Source organism: Ambystoma mexicanum, chromosome 13 (genome assembly GCF_040938575.1).
Source record: "Ambystoma mexicanum isolate Mex_15411 chromosome 13, UKY_AmexF1_1, whole genome shotgun sequence".
In the NCBI taxonomy this organism is placed as follows: domain Eukaryota; kingdom Metazoa; phylum Chordata; class Amphibia; order Caudata; family Ambystomatidae; genus Ambystoma; species Ambystoma mexicanum.
The window spans coordinates 99,331,808-99,353,640 of record NC_090938.1 but is presented as its reverse complement, the minus strand read 5'-3'; the positions used below and the strand labels follow the sequence as shown (position 1 = coordinate 99,353,640).

The window sequence follows — 21,833 nt, the reverse complement described above, 5'->3', positions numbered from 1 at the left end:
GATTGATCAGGAATCCAAGGATCACTATGGAGAAACAGACTGAGTATTCTAGATTATCAATGACTGAGAAGAAGATGATCAGGAGTCCAAGGATCACTATCGGGAAACAGAATGAGCGCTCTAGTTTCTCAACGAACGTAATTGGCCCAAAGCAACTCCCTTTCCCAACGCAGGAGTTTAAACATCAGACAGCTGAGATGCAACACAGAAAGGCGATCCTCCAAGGAGGAAACTGGCTGTTAGGCGGAAACCTGTGCAGTTCCCTCTGGGACCACTGCAAAAGATTTAGGACTACAGGTGTTTGGCAGTAAACCCACTTGGTAGCAGTCTGTACCACACAGATTCACTTGGTAGCTGTGGCTGAGCAGTCAGACTTCCATCAAGAAGAGTTAAGCAGTATGTGGAGTATACAATATAGGGCAATTCTTCACAGTAAGACAAGCAAACACGTACAAGGCTTCAGTGTAAAGATATAAAGGTATTTATTTATAACGGAACATCTATAGAAAACCCTCTGGCACTATCACGGCAAACAATTTAGTTACAATTACTCTACAAAGCAAAAGATATATCCCCCTAACAATAACTCGACAAGTCTAGGTTTTACCAGCATCACTTATTTGCAGACAGAGGTGTATGCTGCCACCTAGATGGCACTCTAGTATTCGTTAGGACAGGAGAGAAAAATAAGTAGGTTACGAAATCAACACAATTCGATACTTCACGGGAAAAATGTAAGGCAAGAAGACAAGAACCACAATAGATCATAAAGTTCAGAGGCCAGGCCCACTCGGAGAGAGGCAAGGCGATGTGTCCCAAAAAAAAAGTCTCTTTGTGGAAATGCGTTCGAGTCTGTGTAGCAAATTGTTATTGGAAGATTGAACCAGTTCAGAACAACACGCTAGAGAAAGCTTGGAGGCGACCCTATGGAGAGGCGAGGATTAAGACACCTCACTCTATCCGGCAACAAGGGAAGCCAGGCGGACACAGTACCTTGATTGTGGAGGGCCGCTCCGGCGGGGGCAGTTGTTCCTGGTGGTGGATGCACGCCGGGTCTTTGCCAAGAGTAGAGATGATCTCGTCGTCGCAGAAAAGTGAAGTCCGGTGCACCACCAGGGAAGAGACCAGCCGTGGAGTGCTCCGTCACAAGGCACCACCTTTTGGTCGCGGTACAGGGGTAGTGGCTATCCGGTTGCCGAGGTGCTCTGCATGCGCAATTCGACCACTGCGTCCTGAGGCGAAGAAAAAGCAAAGGGGACTGGTTGTTCCCACCAGTCAGGGGAAGAGACTCTCCGGCAGGGAGATCTCCTCTGTCGTTGGGAAGTGGTGAGTCAGTTCAGCAGGGATCCACCGGAGGTGTCGTCGTTGCAGGTCGGCCCAGCTTTATCCTCGTCAGATTCTTAGGTCCTGTGGCGACTTCTGAAGATCCAGTCCCAAAAGCCCTGCTTTTATGCAGAAAACTCCCAGTCATCCAGCCTAGCTGTCAATCAACACACGCTAAGTTCTGAGCGGGGAGGCTCACCACTTGGGCCAATCACACCAGAGTGCGACTGGAGTTGGCAAGGCAACTCGGTCCAGGGTACCTAAACCCCCTCCCACACCCCTGTGGTAACCCAGACCGAATGGCACCACTTTGGAGGGTCTCTGTACAGAGGCCCGCCAAAAGTGGAACAAAGGGCTCAACCTTTGGTTTAGGAATCACAGAGACGAACGCAGACGCCATTTTAAAAAGCCGAGTTCTGGCAGAAAATACCATCCGATAGACTTATTTAAGATAAGTAGACCGGAGGTATGTTAGAGACTAAGGAGAAAAAGTATCAATCTCCAACAATGGGAAGAATCCCATAGATTTATATTCGGGGTCGAACATAACAAGTAGTTTCCACTGCCACCAGCCAAAACTCGACGAGGGGGGACGGGACAGTGCCCCCTCGAATAACAGATCCAGGAGTAATCGAATTACCCCTACTAGTACGTCCACAATAGGATGGTTTGTACTAGTTCGGTTAGTAAATTTAGGTCTAGTAAAGCCAATGGTGACTTTACATGCCCGGGGAGACAGTAGTCAGTCCCCGGGTATGGAGTCTATGGCGGGGGTCCGCTAGGACGCCCCAGTGTTACGGCACGTAGGGTGCGGTGTAACACACATAGAAAAACATATGAGACCCTATGGAGTAAAAGACCCCATAGCCCATAGAACACATTGACAGTCAAAGGAATTACACACATTCATGTCCAAGAGTGGGAGAAAAAGAGTCACACTCTTGGCAGGATGGAAAAAACAAACTCCAGAAATCCAGCAAAGCTGCTCGGGGACTCACTAGGTTAGGAAATTCAGCCTAAACAGAGAATTCTCCCTAACACTGGCAAATCATGCTGTGGCGAAAAGGATGAGAGCCAACTGGGGGGAAGCAGAGAGTCGAGTGTGAGGGGCCAGAAATGTGAGGCGGACAACTTCGTGAAAGTTTTTCAAAAGATGCCATTTTATTAGATTTGAAAGGTTGGATACACGCCTCACTATCCCTGTCCTAGTGAGGATTTACCTGGCTAAAATAACTAAAGGAAACACTCTAATGAAAAGGTTTCTGTCCCTCACGCTTATACTCACAACAAATCAACAAGGAAATATATGGCAGTTTAAGAAAATCAAAATGAACATTATAATCCACACCACAATAGCTTCTTCTTCTGATAACCTGTGAGAACTCCCCTTCCCCAGATGCATGCAGGTTTTTTATTAACTGTTCAAAGAGGAGGAGGACATCCTCTATCATAACAAAAAGGTTCACTTCGTTTCTCTTTTAATCCAACTTGACAACACAAAGTTTCAACCTGGATTCCAAAAGATGATTTACAAATGTTCACCAAAGCTTTTCTCTTTCCACCTGTAGCCCAGGTCTTGAGACAGCTTTTTGTCATCGGCAATGTATGGTTTAATAAAAATCTTGAAAGTGTTCCTTGTCATCAAAAAAATAATATTTCAGAACTTCATTTGTTTCAAACAAATGTCTATGTCAGGATATGTTGGCACCACTTTATAGTTTCAGTATTACTTCACCAAAACACTTCAGTTATTCTTCATCTACTTTCAAAACAATCGCCTTTGTCAGGATATTTTGACACCACTTTAGTTTTAATACTACTTCACCAAAACACTTAGCTGCTGCTTCAACTGCTTTCAAAACAGTTATTTGTCAGGATATCTTGGCAGCACTTTAGATTTAGTACTACTTCACTAACACTCTTCAGTGATCCTTCTGCTACTTCTTCATGCGCTTTACCCCACCAGAGTACTTCATGAACCTCGACCTGGTTTATTCCCATGGCCGTCTTACTATTCCTACAACTTTGTGCTCTGGTGTACTTTTACCAGAACAGAACCAATGGTAACAAAACTCTTGGTCTGGTATACACTCCTGCCAGCCAAGACAAACGACTGCAGTTCTCTTTGTGGGTATACTCTCCGGCGCAAACAGCACCAATTAGCATAAAGTTCTATAACCTGGTTGGTTTACTCCCTTGCTAAGCCAAATTTCTAGCTCGAAGTACTTCTGTGGTATGGGTCAACTTCAAATGTTTTAACAACATATTGTACTTCACACAATTAGATTTGAGAATGGTTGCAAGTAAAACAAGAAGCACACTGGTGCTTCTGTATTACACATAAGGGTCTGCCACACGTAAGGTAGGCAATGCTTCCTTCCTCCTGAACCTCTTGTATAAGAAGGGAAGCCCTCCTGCCAATCTTGTTCCACCTTTGTATTATTAACCAAATGTTGATAACAATTCTTTCTCTCCATCGCACTTCTTTGGCTTTGGCAACATTCTCCACACCTGGGCAATAGTCTTCACAGACACTATTAGGTCAGTTATTTACCCTTGAATTAGGCAACCCTGATTGTTTATCAATTGTCTGCATGTGAGCCCCTTTTGGCTTTTGCAATAATGGTCCAGGTTCACTTCTGGAGATATTGCCCCTTTGTGTGATTGGCTTTTAGTATACCCCACTATGCAACAGTCACCTCCTTCAGATGGAATCTTTGCAGTATATTGAGGCCAACTGCTTTGTTTGGTATGTAGTGATTATATTGGGAAAAAAACAAATAAAATAATGCCAAAAAATTAACTAAAATTAAATATATGGGGTGGGGGTAAGGGCTTATAAGGTGTGGGGGTGGTTTGGGGGGTGGGGCTAAAGGGGTGTAAACTGGGGCAGGGGGCCACCAATAAAAAAGAAGTGATATTTATTTTCTGTATCATTTAATTCACTATTTTTTGATTTGTTGTAATCACATGTTACCCTTTGGTTTCTATCAGCTTGGTATGCATCACAATCACTAACGTGTTTTATATCAGTTTGGCTTTCAAAGGAAAATCTGGATGCAAGCAACGGGTATTCACGGAGCACTCTGGGGTCACAATAGAATAGTGTTCACGTCTGTTTGCCTTGTGCTTCCAGCTTGTCTGCTTCTATTCTCCTCTGCGGTCCGGCAACCTCTCCTGCATGGCTTCCCACGTCCCACATTGGCTGCTTTCAGGGCCTTAGCGTCTTACCCAGTGCTCCGGTGCTCGCCTGCCACTGCTGACCGCTTCACAGTGGGGAATGTTACATAAAGGCACGCTTTCCGCTTCGCGACCTCTGCATTTAAAATCTCTAGCCCATACAACCCTATCAGGACCGGCATCAACTTCTCTCGCCACTCTGGTCCCTGCCTCTTGACTCTTCCTTGATGTCTTCCTCTGCTGCTTCTTGGAGGCTTCAAAACTCCTGCAAACGGTATCAGGTAATAATATCGCCACATATATGGTCGCCGTAAATAATATCGCCCGGAAAATGTCGTGGCGATATTATTTGGGTGCCCATATATATGGCGACAGGGGCAAAAAAAAAAGAAAAATGTCCCCCGCATGTTCCATGCAATAATGTCGCCACAAAAAACGACCTTTTTTCGGCGATATTTTTGTATGGCGATATTTTTGTGGCGACATTATTACATGGAACCCTCCAAACACTACTACCACTGCCCTCCTGCTGTTTCTTCGGCTGCCTCACCTTCTATCTTGGTCTAATGGCCTGCACCTGAAGGCCTTTTATGCCTCTGAGCTACCCTCAGGTGTGATTCATCAACACTAATGGGCTGCACCGCACAACCTCGTGCCTCTGCAGCCCTCTTCTTCATCCCAGTACTCTGGGAATTCTGGGACTCGAAGTCCACAACACAAAAGTTAGTTTCCTCAACAATACTTTCCTCTTCAAGTTCTTCTCCCTCTTTAAGCATATTCCTCAAGGGAGCATTAATATTATTAAAGGGTATTTTTGGTTTTGAAGAGAATTTAGCTTTTTCCAGATTTAAGTTGGTAACTTTTAAGAACACCTCTGCATACTTTTAATGGGACTCATAGGGTTTCCTAGTCGTTGGAGTGTTATACATTTTGTAAGAGTTTTTCTCACTCTTACTACATGCCCGGTTATGATTGTCTTCACTCACACGCTGACAATTAGCATTAAGGAATAACCGTTCTCTTTGATAACATTTCAATATGTGTGCTGGAGTTAATGATATCCCCTTTAGTTAGACAAGTACTACGTCTCATCCTAAGAAGTCCTCCTGTTTCCCTGGGGTCCTTCTCCTCCCAGGTGATCCACCCAGCCCAAGGGTGGGGATGAGGAAGCGTCTGCCTTTTCCTGGCCACCTGAGAAGAGACTTTAGGTAGGGTTTTAGTGAGGACTCCATAGGATTCATCAAAGGAAGAACAGGGGAACGCGAGCGAGGTCCCAGAAGCTAGGACTTCTGATGTTATTGCTGTCTGGAACCTCTGGGCATCCCTAGCACTGGCGAAGAGCCCAAAAGGGAGGATACACCACAGGGAAGAAGCAGACGTCAGGAAAGCACCTGCTGACTGCAACAAAGCCTCAAATGTTACAGTGGCCTCCAGAGAAGCTGCAGCCACTCGGGAAACACTGGTACCTTCCAGTGGGAAGCAAACAGGTACGATTGTTACCCGAGTAGTGCGGGAGGTCTGGGGGAGCAAAGGGTTGAAGGTGGAGGATGCAGAAAGGGGATCTGGGACCATGGGAACAAGAAACAAAAGCCAATCTGAACATTGAGAGTCTGGGGCACGTGACCATATGAAGAACTGAACCATAATCCAAACCGAATATTCTGAGTCTGGGACCTGCACCCAAAGAGAGATAGTCTATATATTGGATCTGTTACTTGGCAGGAGAGTAAAGAAAGCAACTGTGAATGTTACAAGTCTGGAACTCGCACTCATAGAAAGGAAGAGATCATCCTTGCACAGTTGATTTATGAAATTAGTGTTAGGGACAGAAGTAGGCTTTTTTAAAATGTGTTTTTATTGGCATTTTCATTTATAGAAATTAACAACCCCACCCCCAAGGGGCATAAATGGGGAGGGAAATGTAGTGATACCCAACCGTCGTACAAATGTATCCCACACATCCCCTAACAAAGATATAATTTTGCTTCTATACATATTAGCGGGCCGATCATGTTTATGACACCATAGTACTTCTTGTAGGGGCCTACCTACCACTGCTATGTCCATCCGCATCCAGATTTTCTCTTGGTTCCCCACAAACCATTCCCGGATGATCCACAGCTAAGCTGCTTGAAAGTAAGTTCTAAAATTCTGATCCCTCATCCCTACTTTGCTTATGGGCGCCGTTAATACGCGCCACACCACCCTCGCTCTCTTTCCTTTTGTCACAACCCAGAGGTTGTTTTCTGGTTGTATGCAGTATTTCCTTTTGCTCAAGTAATCCTGGGCTTTTATGGAGATGCGCCCAAGACTTCCCTCCCAAGAGCTCAGCCTTCAGGGATAAATAAACCTGACAGGTTGGGGGCTTGAGCGAAAAGGCCGGAGCAGAATCGTCAGAGCTAGAGGGACAAAGAACAAAACAAAGTAAACAGTTGTTCAGAAAAATGCAGCCAAGTAGTGTTGGATAACAAACAGCCAACACCACCCCCAATCCCCACTCTTACCTGCACCGTAGAAATAATATACCAGTAACCTACTAGTATCGAATTGTAGGGAGGGAGGAGTGGAAGTTTGCCAGTATCTTAGGATCACCAGGCCGAAGACCGCAGAGCGTCCCAAGTAGGTTCAAGGCAATCCAAAGTATAAACAGCAGAGCGTCCCAAATAAAGGTTCAAAGCAATCCAAAAGGTAAACAGCAAAGCGTCCCAAATAAAGGTTCAAAGCAATCCAAAAGGTAAACAGCAAAGCGTCCCAAAATATAGTTCGAAGCAACAGAAGTAAAAGGAAAATTGAAATGGAAGTGAGCGTTCACTTCACGCTAATTTCCTTACGGAGATGTTCGAGGTATCGGGTCACCAAAGTTTAAGGATTTAGAATTAGGAGGTCGAGAATGAGTAAGCCGGGTTCAGAATATCCAAGGGGAACAATCGAGGGAGGCTGGCGTCGGGAAGCAGGTACGGACAAGGTGAAGGCAATAAGTTAATTCAGGCGCTGGTTAGTCAAGGATTCAAGAAACGGGTCCGGGAGCTCGCAACTAACAACAGTTTAGGAGCACTCGATCTCCGGGTAGATGGGAGTTATATATCGTTCCCAACAAATGAAATCATCGCAACGTCACGCGTACTTCACGCGGCTATGATAGCAGGCGTTGTGGGAGTTGTAGTCTCAGGGACTTTTACTTGCCGAATAGCGCTCGGATAATCGCCAAGGCAATTTCCAACCTGGCCGGGTCGTGACAGTACCCCCCCACAAAGAACGCTTTCTCCTGAGACTACGCAAGCGGTGTGACCAAAAGGCACGTAGTAAACGGGGAGCGTTTAGATTAGAGGCCGGTTCCCAGGACCTGTCCTCTGGACCATACCCTTTCCAGTCGATCAGGTAGGAGCGAATCCCACGACATAGGCGAGTGTCCAAGATTGCACGCACCTCATACTCGTCTTCACCATGGACGTTTACTGGGGTGGGGGCAGTAGGTAATCTCGTGCCAGGTACAAAAGGGCGAAGCAAGGAAACATGGAATACCGGGTGTACCCGCCAATGAGATGGAATCCCTAGGCAAACGGTGACAGGGTTAAGACACCGTAGAATCCTATAAGGACCTAGGTAACATGGCAATAGTTTCCTTTTTCCTTTAATGGCCAGATGTTTTGTAGAGAGCCATACACGTTCCCCACAAGAATACGAAGGGGCGGGTGTGCGCCGTTTGTCAGCTTGCATTTTGGTACGACGTTGTGCCGTTTGCAGATGGGACAACACCGATTTACGGATGGCAAGCAAGGAGTCTTTTACAGCATTAGCGGCGGGAAACTGCTTTAAGGAGGGCAAGACAGGTGGGAGAGTCCTTGGGTGCAGACCATATAAAGCATAAAACGGAGAGCAACCAATTGAGGAATGCATAGAATTGTTATAGGCAAATTCTGCAGCACCTAGTAGCGAGAACCAGTTGGACTGATGCTGCAGACACAGACAGCGAAGAAACTGTTCCATAGTACCATTGGTACGTTCAGTCTGACCATCCGTTTGAGGATGGTAGGCCGAAGACAAGCGGGCATCGATACCCAAAGATGAAGTAAGGGAGCGCCAGAAGCGTGAGGTGAATTGAGACCCCCGATCAGAAATTAGAACCGTAGGAAGCCCAAAAAATCGTACCACATGGTCAAAAAACAGAGTCGCTAACATAGAGGCAGTAGGTATACCCGAGCACGGTATAAATCGTGCCATTTTGGTAAAGACATCGACAACCACAAGAATGGTGGACATACCCCCGATACAAGGGAGCTCCACCACGAAATCAAGGGTAACCGTATGCCATGGATATGGGGGTAACGGCATACTCATTAGAAGACCGACGGGCTTGCCCGGTTGCCTCTTGCACTGTGTACATACTGCACACTTGGAGACATATTGTTCGGTGTCGTTCTTCATACCAGGCCACCAGCACCATCGGTGGAGAAGATCATAAGTTTTAGCCCAACCAGGGTGAGCTGCCAACGGGAGATCATGGGACCATTCAAGAGCTTTTCGTCGAATACGGTTATCAGGTAAGTATAGCAAACCATTAACATATGGAAGACCGGTGATGAGTTCAGCGCCCAGCTCCTTAAGAATAGGAGCATGATCCTTAGCCCACGTCCTTAATCCATCTAAGATGGACGGAGAAACCGAACAAATACACACCACAGTCCCTGAGGATAATACAGGGGTTGACTGTTTCGTAGTTACCATATCTGTACCGATACGCGACAATGCATCCGCCTTTCCATGTAGTGGACCGGGGCGATATGTCACTGTGAAATTAAACATGGTAAAAAATAAATGCCACCGTATTTGCCTAGCATTGGTGCATTTTATATGGGATAATGCCTGGAGATTCCGATGATCCGTATATACAGTAATGGGATGTTTAGCACCTAAGAGATGATGTCTCCACTCATTAAACGCTACCTTAATCGCCAGTAGTTCTCTTTCCATGATCGTATAATTACGTTCGGCTGGCGTAAGTTTCCGAGAATGGAAAGCCACAGGATGTAGTCGGTGGGTGGCTGGACAAATTTGCGACAGGATAGCCCCCACAGCAATTGCAGAGGCATCGGCTTCCACGATAAATGGAAGGGTCGGATCAGGGTGCTGCAGGACTGGAGCTGTGGTAAAGGCTTCCTTCAATTTCTGAAATGCAGAGTACGCCTGTTCATCCCAAATGAAATGGACGTTCGGGCTGGTCAACCGAGTTAGTGGCGCAACTATTTCAGAAAAGGAGGCGATGAAACGTCTGTAAAAGTTGGAAAAGCCCAAGAATGATTGAAGGGCTTTTACTGAAGTCGGGACAGGCCAATCCAGTACTGCCCGGACCTTGGAGGTGCACATAAGCACTCCCTTTTGTGATATTTGAAAACCCAAAAACTCCACAGACGATGCATGAAACACACACTTCTCCAGTTTTGCAAAGAGGGAGTGTTCTCTCAGACGGAGGAGAACAGAGCGTACATGGTGTATGTGTTGGGACAAGGTATCTGAATATATCAGGATGTCGTCCAAATATATTACGACGTAACAGTCCAACAGGTCCCTGAAAATGTCGTTGACAAAGTGTTGGAACGTCGCTGGGGCGTTGCAAAGCCCGAAGGGCATTACACAGTATTCGTAAAGCCCGAATTTAGTTTTGAATGCTGTTTTCCATTCATCCCCCTCACGCATCCTCACCAAATTGTATGCTCCCCGTAAGTCCAACTTGGTGAAGATGGTAGAGGAGGTCATTTTATCAAGAAGCTCCGTAATGAGCGGTAGAGGATATTGGTTCTTGATTGTGACGTTATTAAGGGAACGATAATCGACACATGGACGTAAATCTCCTTCTTTTTTTTGTACGAAGAATATCGGGGAGGCCGCTGGTGAACGGGATGGACGTATGTGTCCCAAGCGTAATGCTTTGTCTATGTAATGTCGCAAGTGTTCTTCTTCCTTTCGAGCAAGGGAGTAGATACGACCATGTGGGATGACCGCCCCAGGTATAAGGTCAATGGGGCAGTCATAGTCTCGGTGTGGAGGCAGTTTTTCTGATAAGCCTTTGTCGAAGATATCCGAGTACTCTCGGTATTCCTCTGGAAGTACAGGGACTGGGATAGAGGATAAAGCACTGATGGAAGGTACACTTGCCACCAGGGCCAGGCAAGGGGAGAAGACTGCTGCCTCTTGAGTCCCTAGACATTTCTGACTGCAAAAAGAGGAAGAGAACAGCACGGTTTGTTTAACCCAATTGATTACAGGGTTATGGGTTTGCAACCAGGATAGACCCAGAATCATACCAAACTGGGGGGCCGTAATGAGGTCAAAGGTGATGTATTCCGAATGACCCTGTAATGTGGACATTTGTAGTGCAGTGGTTTGTTCCGTGACTTGTCCGGATACCAAACGGGAACCGTCAACAGCATGTATGTCTTCAGGTCGTATTTTGGAAATTATAGGTAGCCCATAATGTTTAGCCAGGTTGGAATCCATATAATTCCCGCTAGCCCCTGAGTCTATCATTACCGGGTTGGAAAAAGAATTGACACCAGGGGCCTTGAAGCACATAGTGAGATATACATGTGGAGACGGAAAACATGCATCCGAGCCCGGGTACGTTTGACTCATCCTAAAGGCCCGGTTTATGGACGAGTCCTGGCGTTTCCCGCCGGTTTAGTTGGTCTTTTAGGACATAGCCGTATATAATGTCCTGACTGGCCACAATAGAAACATAGGTTATTCAGTGCCCGTTTCTCTCGTTCAGCCTTAGACAATGGACCCCTGATGGCCCCAATTTGCATGGGTTCAACCTCGCCTTGAGGAATCGTAGTAGTGCTATCTGACCGGGAAGAGGTACGAATATCAGGGTACCGACGTTCGCCCCGTCTTTGCCGAATCCGAGCATCAACTTGGAGAACCAGGTCGAGTAACTCAGGAAAACCAGGTGGAAGGGCGGGCACCACTGACAAGGCGTCCTTTAGGTCCTCCGACAAACCTTTGTAGAAAACAGCCGCTTTCTTTTGTTCTGGCCAAGTGGTTTCAGCCGCCAACTGATTGAAACGGGCCAGGTAGGTCAACAGATCCGTCTTGCCTTGATTTATAGCTAAAAATTCTAAATCCGTGGTTTGTGCTTTGTATCGCATATCAAAAACGCTGTTCATGGATTGAATTAGCCGATCAAAGTCATAAAGAGCCGGATCATTAGCTTCCAACAAAGGATTAGCCCATGCTGCGGCAGTGCCGCCTAAATGGGAGAGAACGAAGGCCGCCTTAGTGGTAGCATCTGGAAACGCCAAAGGACGACAAAGAAAGTGAAGGCGACATTGATTCACGAAAGTCCGATACGCCTTGGGATCCCCCAAAAAGCGTTCGGGTGGGGCCAAAGGAAATGGCCCAGGAAGAACCACCGGAGCTGGAGTTGGGGGAAATACAGGAGGAGGTGCCGCTGCAGCGCCATCCCCGAATTCCTCATCATGGGGTAATGGCTGCACAGCTCTGTAATACATCCATGCGTTGATGTAAGGTCGCATGGGCAGATGCCATATCGGTACGCAAGGCGGAAAAAGCCTGCATGAGAGCTGCCATCGGGTCAGATGCGGCTTCCATAACCAATAGGCGTTATGTTTGGCTCCTAAATCTGTCACAACCCAGAGGTTGTTTTCTGGTTGTATGCAGTATTTCCTTTTGCTCAAGTAATCCTGGGCTTTTATGGAGATGCGCCCAAGACTTCCCTCCCAAGAGCTCAGCCTTCAGGGATAAATAAACCTGACAGGTTGGGGGCTTGAGCGAAAAGGCCGGAGCAGAATCGTCAGAGCTAGAGGGACAAAGAACAAAACAAAGAAAACAGTTGTTCAGAAAAATGCAGCCAAGTAGTGTTGGATAACAAACAGCCAACACCACCCCCAATCCCCACTCTTACCTGCACCGTAGAAATAATATACCAGTAACCTACTAGTATCGAATTGTAGGGAGGGAGGAGTGGAAGTTTGCCAGTATCTTAGGATCACCAGGGCGAAGACCGCAGAGCGTCCCAAGTAGGTTCAAGGCAATCCAAAGTATAAACAGCAGAGCGTCCCAAATAAAGGTTCAAAGCAATCCAAAAGGTAAACAGCAAAGCGTCCCAAATAAAGGTTCAAAGCAATCCAAAAGGTAAACAGCAAAGCGTCCCAAAATATAGTTCGAAGCAACAGAAGTAAAAGGAAAATTGAAATGCAAGTGAGCGTTCACTTCACGCTAATTTCCTTACGGAGATGTTCGAGGTATCGGGTCACCAAAGTTTAAGGATTTAGAATTAGGAGGTCGAGAATGAGTAAGCCGGGTTCAGAATATCCAAGGGGAACAATCGAGGGAGGCTGGCGTCGGGAAGCAGGTACGGACAAGGCGAAGGCAATAAGTTAATTCAGGCGCTGGTTAGTCAAGGATTCAAGAAACGGGTCCGGGAGCTCGCAACTAACAACAGTTTAGGAGCACTCGATCTCCGGGTAGATGGGAGTTATATATCGTTCCCAACAAATGAAATCATCGCAACGTCACGCGTACTTCACGCGGCTATGATAGCAGGCGTTGTGGGAGTTGTAGTCTCAGGGACTTTTACTTGCCGAATAGCGCTCGGATAATCGCTAAGGCAATTTCCAACCTGGCCGGGTCGTGACACCTTTCCATATAAAGATCCCCTGCATTTTATTGAGAGTCTTAAAGAATTTCAGAGGGACCTATAGTGGTAAAGCCTGAAACTAATACAATACCCTTGGAAGGACCACCATTTTAATTACATTGATCCTACCCATCCAAGGGATGGCCAGAGAGTTACGAATCTTCAACAACTTTTCGATTGAATCTAATAAAGGGAGATAATTTGCTTGATACATGGATTCCAAGGAATTAGTTATCTGTACTCCCAAATATTGTAGACCCCTATTGGCCCTCACAAACTGGCCAGTATCCATGTCTTGTTTCGTTGGTGCCATTCCCCCTTATAACATCATCATTTCCGATTTATGGATGTTAATTTTCAGGCCCGTCACTTCACCAAATTTTGCAATTCTTTTGGTATAGCAGGTAATGAACTAGCTAAATCTGTCACTGTCAAGAGTCACCCCCAAACAATATACCTCTAACATATTTCTCTTCCCAGATCCTGGATACAAATGATCCCAGATGAATCGCATACAGCACCTGGGATAACAGGCATCTCTGTTTAGTTCCCCTAGATACCCTGATTCCCTGTGAAAGATACCCATTAATTGCGAGCCGTAATATTGGCGACTGATCATTTGCCTTGACCATTCGCAAAAATCTTGGTCCAAACCCCATAGCTTCCATGGTGCGAAACAAAAAAGACCACTCGACCCGATCAAATGCTTGATCAGCATCTAATGTTATTACTCTGCAGAAAGGCTGGATTTATTCTCGATCAGATGACTCACCCTTCATACATTATCAAACATCTGCCTTCCCGTAATAAAACCAGACTGATCCGGATGGACAAGCCTCGGTATCATTTTTCCCAGTCTAGATGCTAATATTTTAATATATATTTTTGCATCAATATTAATGAAAGCTATCGGTCGGTATGACCCGCTTTGAGTCCTGTCTTTGCCTGGTTTAGGGAATAGCACTACCTTTGCCTCTTCCATATTCTGTGTAATACAACCCTCTTCAATGAAAGAGTTAAAGAGAGAGATAATTACCGGAAATAATACGTCTTTATAGGTTTTGTAAAACAGTGCCGGAAAACCATCCAGTCCTGGACCTCATTAACTGGTAACATCAATATAGCTGCCCTTACTTCCTCAGGAGTGATCTCCCATTCCAATTCTTACCTTTCACCAACCTCAATTTTATTCAATTGGCACCGCTTCAAATAATTCACCTGAGCTTCTCCATCCGGGAAATCAGTATTTTATAGTGCGGAATAATATTCGGTGAATACCTGTATGTTAGAATTCGCAGTACACTTGACCCCGTAGTGTAGTGAAAGAATTATTCCAAACAATGTAACCCTCTGTCTTAGCAACAGAACAAACCAGAGGGATCTATTCCTTGGAAGATATGAACGCGATGCAACACCAGGCTGTTAGGAAAAATAACAATAATCCACAATTAAACACTACCAAGGAAACATAGTTTGTGAAGAAAAGTAAAATAGCGTGTAATCTGACCTGAATCCAGTGGGAATTAAATGAAGAATGGCTATAAATGTTGAAACTGGTAACTACTGGAATACCTGCCTTATAAACAAGAAAAGTGGCAGGAAAAAGACCCTGGAGGGTACAGCGCATGGATGGCAAGTACAGGTGCTTGGTGGGATGCAGATGAGAGCGATAGTGGGAACCTGCCAAATTACCCACAAAGTAAACAATGAATGAAGACTGGGTTTGCTCTCACACTGCGCACACAAAATCAAACTAGAAGCATAATTTGCTGATTATATTGAGTGATTTTAATCAACAACGTTGCAGCCTGACACGTGTTTCGAGCTTCATGCTCTTCTACTGAGGCTGTTTAGACAAAGTGTAGGTGAAAATAAATATTGCACAATTTCAAAAACAATAGTAAAAATCGAACACAAGCACCCAGAGCCAAAACACATGGAGCAGGTAGGGTGTACCAACCACAAGTAAAATAAAATGAGAAGCCGAAACAAACACAATGCCATAGTAATTGAATAGAAAGTTAACAGATAGTACATTTGAATTAAACATGAGGTAAAAAACATATTACCAATGGAGTGCGGCATTGTTTTTCAAAGGATATCAGGTTGTTGAAGAGAAATAAGAAAATAAATAAAGAACATTAATTGAGGAAAAAGGGGTTGCAATGGTGATCAGCCAAAAAGTACATGGGTAAAGCCCAAATTATATGGGGGTACCTTAATCTTGGTCAATCTGCGAATCTCGTGCTAATGGAAATAATTACGCAATGAATTAAATTGAATTAAAGATGAGTCAAAGGATAACGAAATTTAAAAGTCAAATAAAATGGGCTTACCAGGTATTGAACCTTAAATAGATTTAATTAGTATTACGTGGGCTCCCTATAAAGCAAGAAGAATATATGAAAAGGTATTTTATTTTGAAGAAAAGTGAAACTAATTTTAAAAAACGCCAAATTGGCAGACATAACGAGCAAAAGTAACACATAATTAAATTTGAAAAAATATATGATGGCAACGTACCAATAACTTGCAGTTGCACGGAGAACGTTTTTGGTCAATCAGAGCAATTCTGAAATGTAGCCAAAGTCCAAGTGGTAAACAAACCATAAAGAGAAAAAGAGCAAGGGAGAAGCATCAATTAGCAAATTGAATGTTGCCTCCGGTGGTCGTCTAGACTAACACGAAATTGATTAGGGTCCCCGTGTAGGTTAGGGTTCATCTACACACTAACTAAGCGATGACTTACCAGCGCGTCTGCTGCTAAATGAAATGAATGGAGCCGCTTGTGTGAGGTTCTGTGTCCATACTTGAATGGAACAGAGAGGGGCGGCAACAGCAAAAAAGGCTGAATGCCAACACAACCAGTACGGTAGAGGGGCCGCCATATTGAACTAGTGTTGTGCTCTGCAATTGTGCAGAAAAGAAGCAGTGCGGAATGAAGTATATGAGAGAGTGGCAATAGTCATTAATAATCTTTAGAAGTATAATCAACCAGCCAATGGGGGAACCCATTTGGATAGATGAGTTATTGGAAGCAATGTGTGCGTGTGGGAATTGTAAATTATGGGCTGAATGTAACAAGGCCCATGAGATGCACATATTGAAGTAGCAACTGGGACATACGGAACAGGGGACAGTTCATGTTATAAACCACAAAATTGGAAAAAAAAAATCAAAATAAAATATTGAATACAAGTGACGAGTTCCAGAGCCAACATGCAAGAGGGGGAGCCAATTAGCGAATCATACATTGCATCAAGATCGATTACGTAACCGTTGAAAGTTGAAAAATCGTATGCTCACACATGTATTGATTGACAGATCACCATTGTTACAAGTATATAATGTTTCGAACCCTTAATTAATGACATGTGACAAATCATATACAGTAGGGTTCTAAGGCATATGGGGTCACAGAAATACCTGGTATTAATACTCCGGCAATTAGAAGCCCGCCTAATTTGCCAATACAGTACTGTTGATTTTGGTCAAAACACAGACCATGAACTATCTGTGTTTCTGTGACCCCATATGCCTTAGAACCCTACTGTATGTGATTTGTCCCGTGGCATTAATTAAGGGTTCGAAACATTATATACTTGTAACAATGGTGATCTGTCAATCAATACATGTGTGAGCATACGATTTTTCAACTTTCACTTTTGATCCGGTTATGTAATCGGTCTTGATACAATGTATGATTCGCTAATTGGCTCCCCCTCTTGCATGTTGGCTCTGGAATTTTTTTTTTTTTTCCAATTTTGTGGTTTATAACATGAACGGTCCCCTGTTCCGTATGTCCCAGTTGCTACTTCAATATGTGCATCTCATGGGCCTTGTTATATTCAGCCCATAATTTACAATTCCCACACGCACACGCTGCTTCCAATAACCCATCTATCCAAATGGGTTCCCCCATTGGCTGGTTGATTATACTTCTAAAGATTATTAATGACTATTGCCACTCTCTCATATACTTCATTCCGCACTGTTTTTTTTCTGCACAATTGCAGAGCACAACACTCGTTCAATATGGCGGCCCCTCTACCGTACTGGTTGTGTTGGCATTCGGCCTTTTTTGCTGTTGCCGCCCATCTCTGTTCCATTCAAGTATGGACACAGAGCCTCACGCAAGCAGCTCCATTCATTTCATTTAGCAGCAGACGCGCTGGTAAGTCATTGCTTAGTTAGTTTGTAGATGAACCCTAACCTGCACGGGGACCCTAATCAACTTCATGTTAGTCTAGACGACCGCCGGAGGCAACATTCAATTTGCTAATTGATGCTTCTCCCTTGCTCTTTTTTCTCTTTATGGGTTGTTTAACATTTGGACTTTGGCTACATTTCAGCATTGCTCGGATTGACCAAAAACGTTCTCCGTGCAACTGCAAGTTATTGGTACGTTGCCATTATATATTTTTTCTAATTTAATTATGTGTTACTTTTGCTCGTTATGTCTGCCAATTTGGTGTTTTTTAAAATTATTTTCACTTTTCTTCAAAATAAAATACCTTTTCATATATTCTTCTTGCTTTATAGGGAGCCCACGTAATACTAATTAAATCTATTTAAGGTTCAATACCTGGTAAGCCCATTTTATTTGACTTTTAAATTTCGTTATCCTTTGACTCATCTTTAATTCAATTTAATTAATTGTGTAATTATTTCCATTAGCACAAGATTTGCAGATTGACCAAGATTAAGGTACCCCCATATAATTAGGGCTTTACCCATGTACTTTTTGGCTGATCACCATTGCAACCCCTTTTTCCTCAATGAATGTTCTTTATTTATTTTCTGATTTCTCTTCAACAACCTGATATCCTTTGACAAACAATGCCGCACTCCATTGGTAATATGTTTTTTACCTCATGTTTAATTCAAATGTACTATCTGTTAACTTTCTATTCAATTACTATGGCATTGTGGTTGTTTCGGCTTCTCATTTTATTTTACTTGTGGTTGGTACACCCTACCTGTTCCATGTGTTTTGGCTCTGGGTGCTTGTGTTCGATTTTTACTATGGTTCTTGAAATTGTGCAATATTTATTTTCACCTACACTTTGTCTAAACAGCCTCAGTGGAAGAGCATGAAGCTCGAAAAACATGTCAGGCTGCAACGTTGTTGATTAAAATCACTCAATAGAATCAGCAAATTATGCTTCTAATTTGATTTTGTGTGCGCAGTGTGAGAGCAAACCCAGTATACCTGCAATATAGTATATAGATTCAGAAATCTAGAGTAGGAAATAGCAATAAAAATGAGATAAGTGAGCTAAGTCCTAACTAACCAAGGCTTACCATGTGTAGATAGGAGACGAGGTGAAAAGTAATTCAATTCAGCAGAAGGTGTCCTTGATGTTAAGCAGCGTGGAAATGCCGAACAAGTATGCAATATTCCCAGAGCCCTACCCAACTGCACAAGGACATTATCTAACGGAAAGCAGAGTCTCAAGTCCAGTTCCCTATGCCCAACGGCACAAGGATGCCTAACGGCTTTCCAGTGCTGCGGCAGTCTCTAGTTCAGGTGCAGGATATTTAGGGGATATTGCAAGACTCAATAATATTGCATGACGTCCATAGAGATGCAGAGGAGCAACTTGAGGGTAACCAGATACAAAATTGTGATCCAAGGCAGTCTGAAGAAATCCAAGTCGATAATGGGCTGACGATACCAATGATGCGGACAGGAGACAAACCGGTCCGTGTAGCGTTCCGGGTCGATAACAGGAGAGCAGTATACCAAAGAAGTGTAGTACAGACAAGGGTCGAGACGATGGAGCAAGGTAAGCAAAAGAATCCAATGGTCAATAACAAGGATCTCCAATAACACAAGAGGCAAGGCTTGAACCAAACGTACTTCAATCAGAAGCACCGAAGTGTGGGGAGGAGGAGCATAAATACTACCAGTCATGTGATAGACGTGACATGAAACAGTGAATAAAACTCAACGTGTCTTACGATACAGATGCCACAATTTCCATGGCAACCTTCCATATTTGTTGTTCCGCTTTAAACCTCTGCCTTTTTTATGAATAACTGCAATTTGTGTGTTGCTTTTGGTGCCTGGAAAGGATTGTACAGATCTTGTAATACGAGAAAAGAGTGTCAATGTTGAGGAAGGGGTGTTATTGTGATTGACAGAGGCACCTGAGTTGATATTCATTCTTACTGTCCCACGGGGGTTACCAGGAATCCTGATACCATAGTATGTCCTCCGAAGAGGAGCTAATCATGCCCTGTCCAGTGTTAATAAGAAGGATGGACTTTGCTTCCTCCTTCATCCTCACCTGCAGTGCCAACATACGGTCAGCTTTATTGGCCTTAATCTAATAATGTTGTCTTAAAAATAGCAAAGATTTCTCAGCATGCCTAGTCTGCAATAAATCAAATTGTCCCTTGAGGAACCTAAATTCTTTCCTTTATGTTACTCCCCTGTTAGTTTCCATTTTGCTTATAACCCCTTTCAGTCAAGATTCTAGATCATTTTGTATTGAAGCCAGTTGTTCTTCTCTTAGGGCTTTCTTTGCAATTAACTCACCCCTTATGGTTGCTTTAAACGCATCCCACACCACCCTTTCCTGTATTCCCGGGGTCCTATTAATTTCAAAATATTCCCAATTTGACTCCGTACCTCATTGCACATGACCGGGTCCCTCAGTAGATGATCCGGAAATTTCTATCGCCACAACCAGGACACTTCTATTTCCTGACATACATCTATTGTTATGGGTGCATGGTCTGATATGCTGATGGAGCTTATGTCCATTTTCTGTACTTGGCCCAGCAAGGTGGTGGACACCCAGATGGAATCTATTCGAGAAAATGAGCGATAAACATAAAACGTGTACCCTCTCATTACCCTATGAGTTTCTTTCGAGGAATCAACTAATGCCAGTTGAGCCATGCGTGACTTCAATGATTGCGTAGGGCCCCTCTGAGAAGATTGTCCAGATGCACTCCTTATTAAAATCTCCTGTTGATATTATTTGTCTCTCTGCACATTTTTCAAGTTTAGTCAAAACCCCTCGCAAGGACCTATCTTGCCCCGCATTTGCTGCATATACAGTGGCTATGGTATGCCACTCTCTCCCCCATTGAATACAGACAAAGACGTATCTACCCTCCTTGTCCACCTCTCTCGCATCGATATGTAATCCAATCAGTCCTTTGATATCTATGAAGATGCCCCCCATCTTTCCCCTGTTTTTGGATTGTAATATGTGTGGGTATCCAGTAATCCTTAATGTGTGACTATCACTCCTGTGTATATGGGTCTCCTGCAAGGTCACTATATCTGGTTTGCCGTATTTCAAAAACATCTCTACTTTGCTTCTTTTAACCGGGGAGTTTAAGCCCCTAATATTTAGCGTCAGTAATTTAAACATCTTTCTACCCCCCATAACCACTGGAATGTGTTGATTCATTCAAAGGCAGCTGTCCCCCCTCAGTCTCCCTCCCTGGTCCCCTCGGCCATCTCCCTCCGTCTCATACCCCTTAACTCTCGAGCCGGACTCAACCCATTCCCCCCCCTACCATGCCTCGGGTCATGGAGGTTGAGTTCTACTACACACCCAGAGATAAATTGTGCGGGTCTACTAGGACCCATACCCCCTTCCCAATTCCAAGTGTCAGGATCACTTCCCACCTACCCCATTGCTGTCTCTTCAATTATCCTCCTCCCTGCAGTTGTGACTCAATTTAAGCCCAGGCTAATACAGGTCCCACTTCCTTCCTCCAAGGTCGGATCGTAATATACCTTTATGCCCTTAGGACTGGGCGGGTTTGTCTTTATGTGTGCAAGGGCCTCTCGGGGCCCTTCCCTCCGACAGTGTCTCTCGAGCTTTTCTTCATTCCCATTGTTTAGTCTTTGCAGTCACTCGTGTTGGGTCAGAGTCTTGCTGAACACTTCCTTCTTTCTCAATCTTCAATATCCTAAGACCTTATTCACAGGAAGTGGTGCAGTGTTGGTGCCCTTCCCAGAAAAACAACAATCCAAATGGAAATGTCCATCTATATCTTACTTGAGCCTGAAGCAAGACTTTAACCACAGGACCCATTGATCTTTGTTTCAATAATGTAGATTGCGCCAAATATTGATATAACTGTATTTCCAGACCATTCACTTTGATGAGACTTGCTTTTCTAGCCGCTAGTAAAACCATCTCCTTTTGTCCAAATCTTTGTATGGCCGTTACCACATCCCAGGTCTAGCCTCTGGTTCCATTCGCTTAGGGCCAACTTTGTGAATATGATCCAGGGGAATTTCTCCTCCCATGTCTAACCCAAGGAGGTCCGCAAAAACCTGTTGCATAGTATCTCATAAGTCTCGATTTTCGATTCCTTCAGGAAGACCTTTAACCTGAATGTTCGTCCTTCTAGAGTGATTTTCATTTTTTGTATTGTTTGGCTGATAAATCAACCTTTCAATACATTTAAACATTTATAGTGTTTTATACATATGCATGTGTATGACATAAAAAAATGTTTCCATTCAAAAGAGAAATCCAGAATGCATTATTAAAATTATATCAATTAACAGGAAAAAGCTATTTTTCATTCAGAAATTCATGTGGGATTAAAAATTAATAATACATTACGTACAAAAAAGAAAAATCTTGTCATAAAAAATCATGAAACAAAGAAAAAAGAAAAGGAAAAAAAGAGAAGC

General features: G+C 44.0%; 1 protein-coding gene across 2 annotated transcripts in view; it reads left to right on the top strand.

The window, feature by feature from the left end:
* Positions 1–21,833, top strand: part of PTPN22 (protein tyrosine phosphatase non-receptor type 22) — an 851,713-nt gene that overhangs the window by 86,121 nt on the left and 743,759 nt on the right. The window lies entirely within an intron of this gene.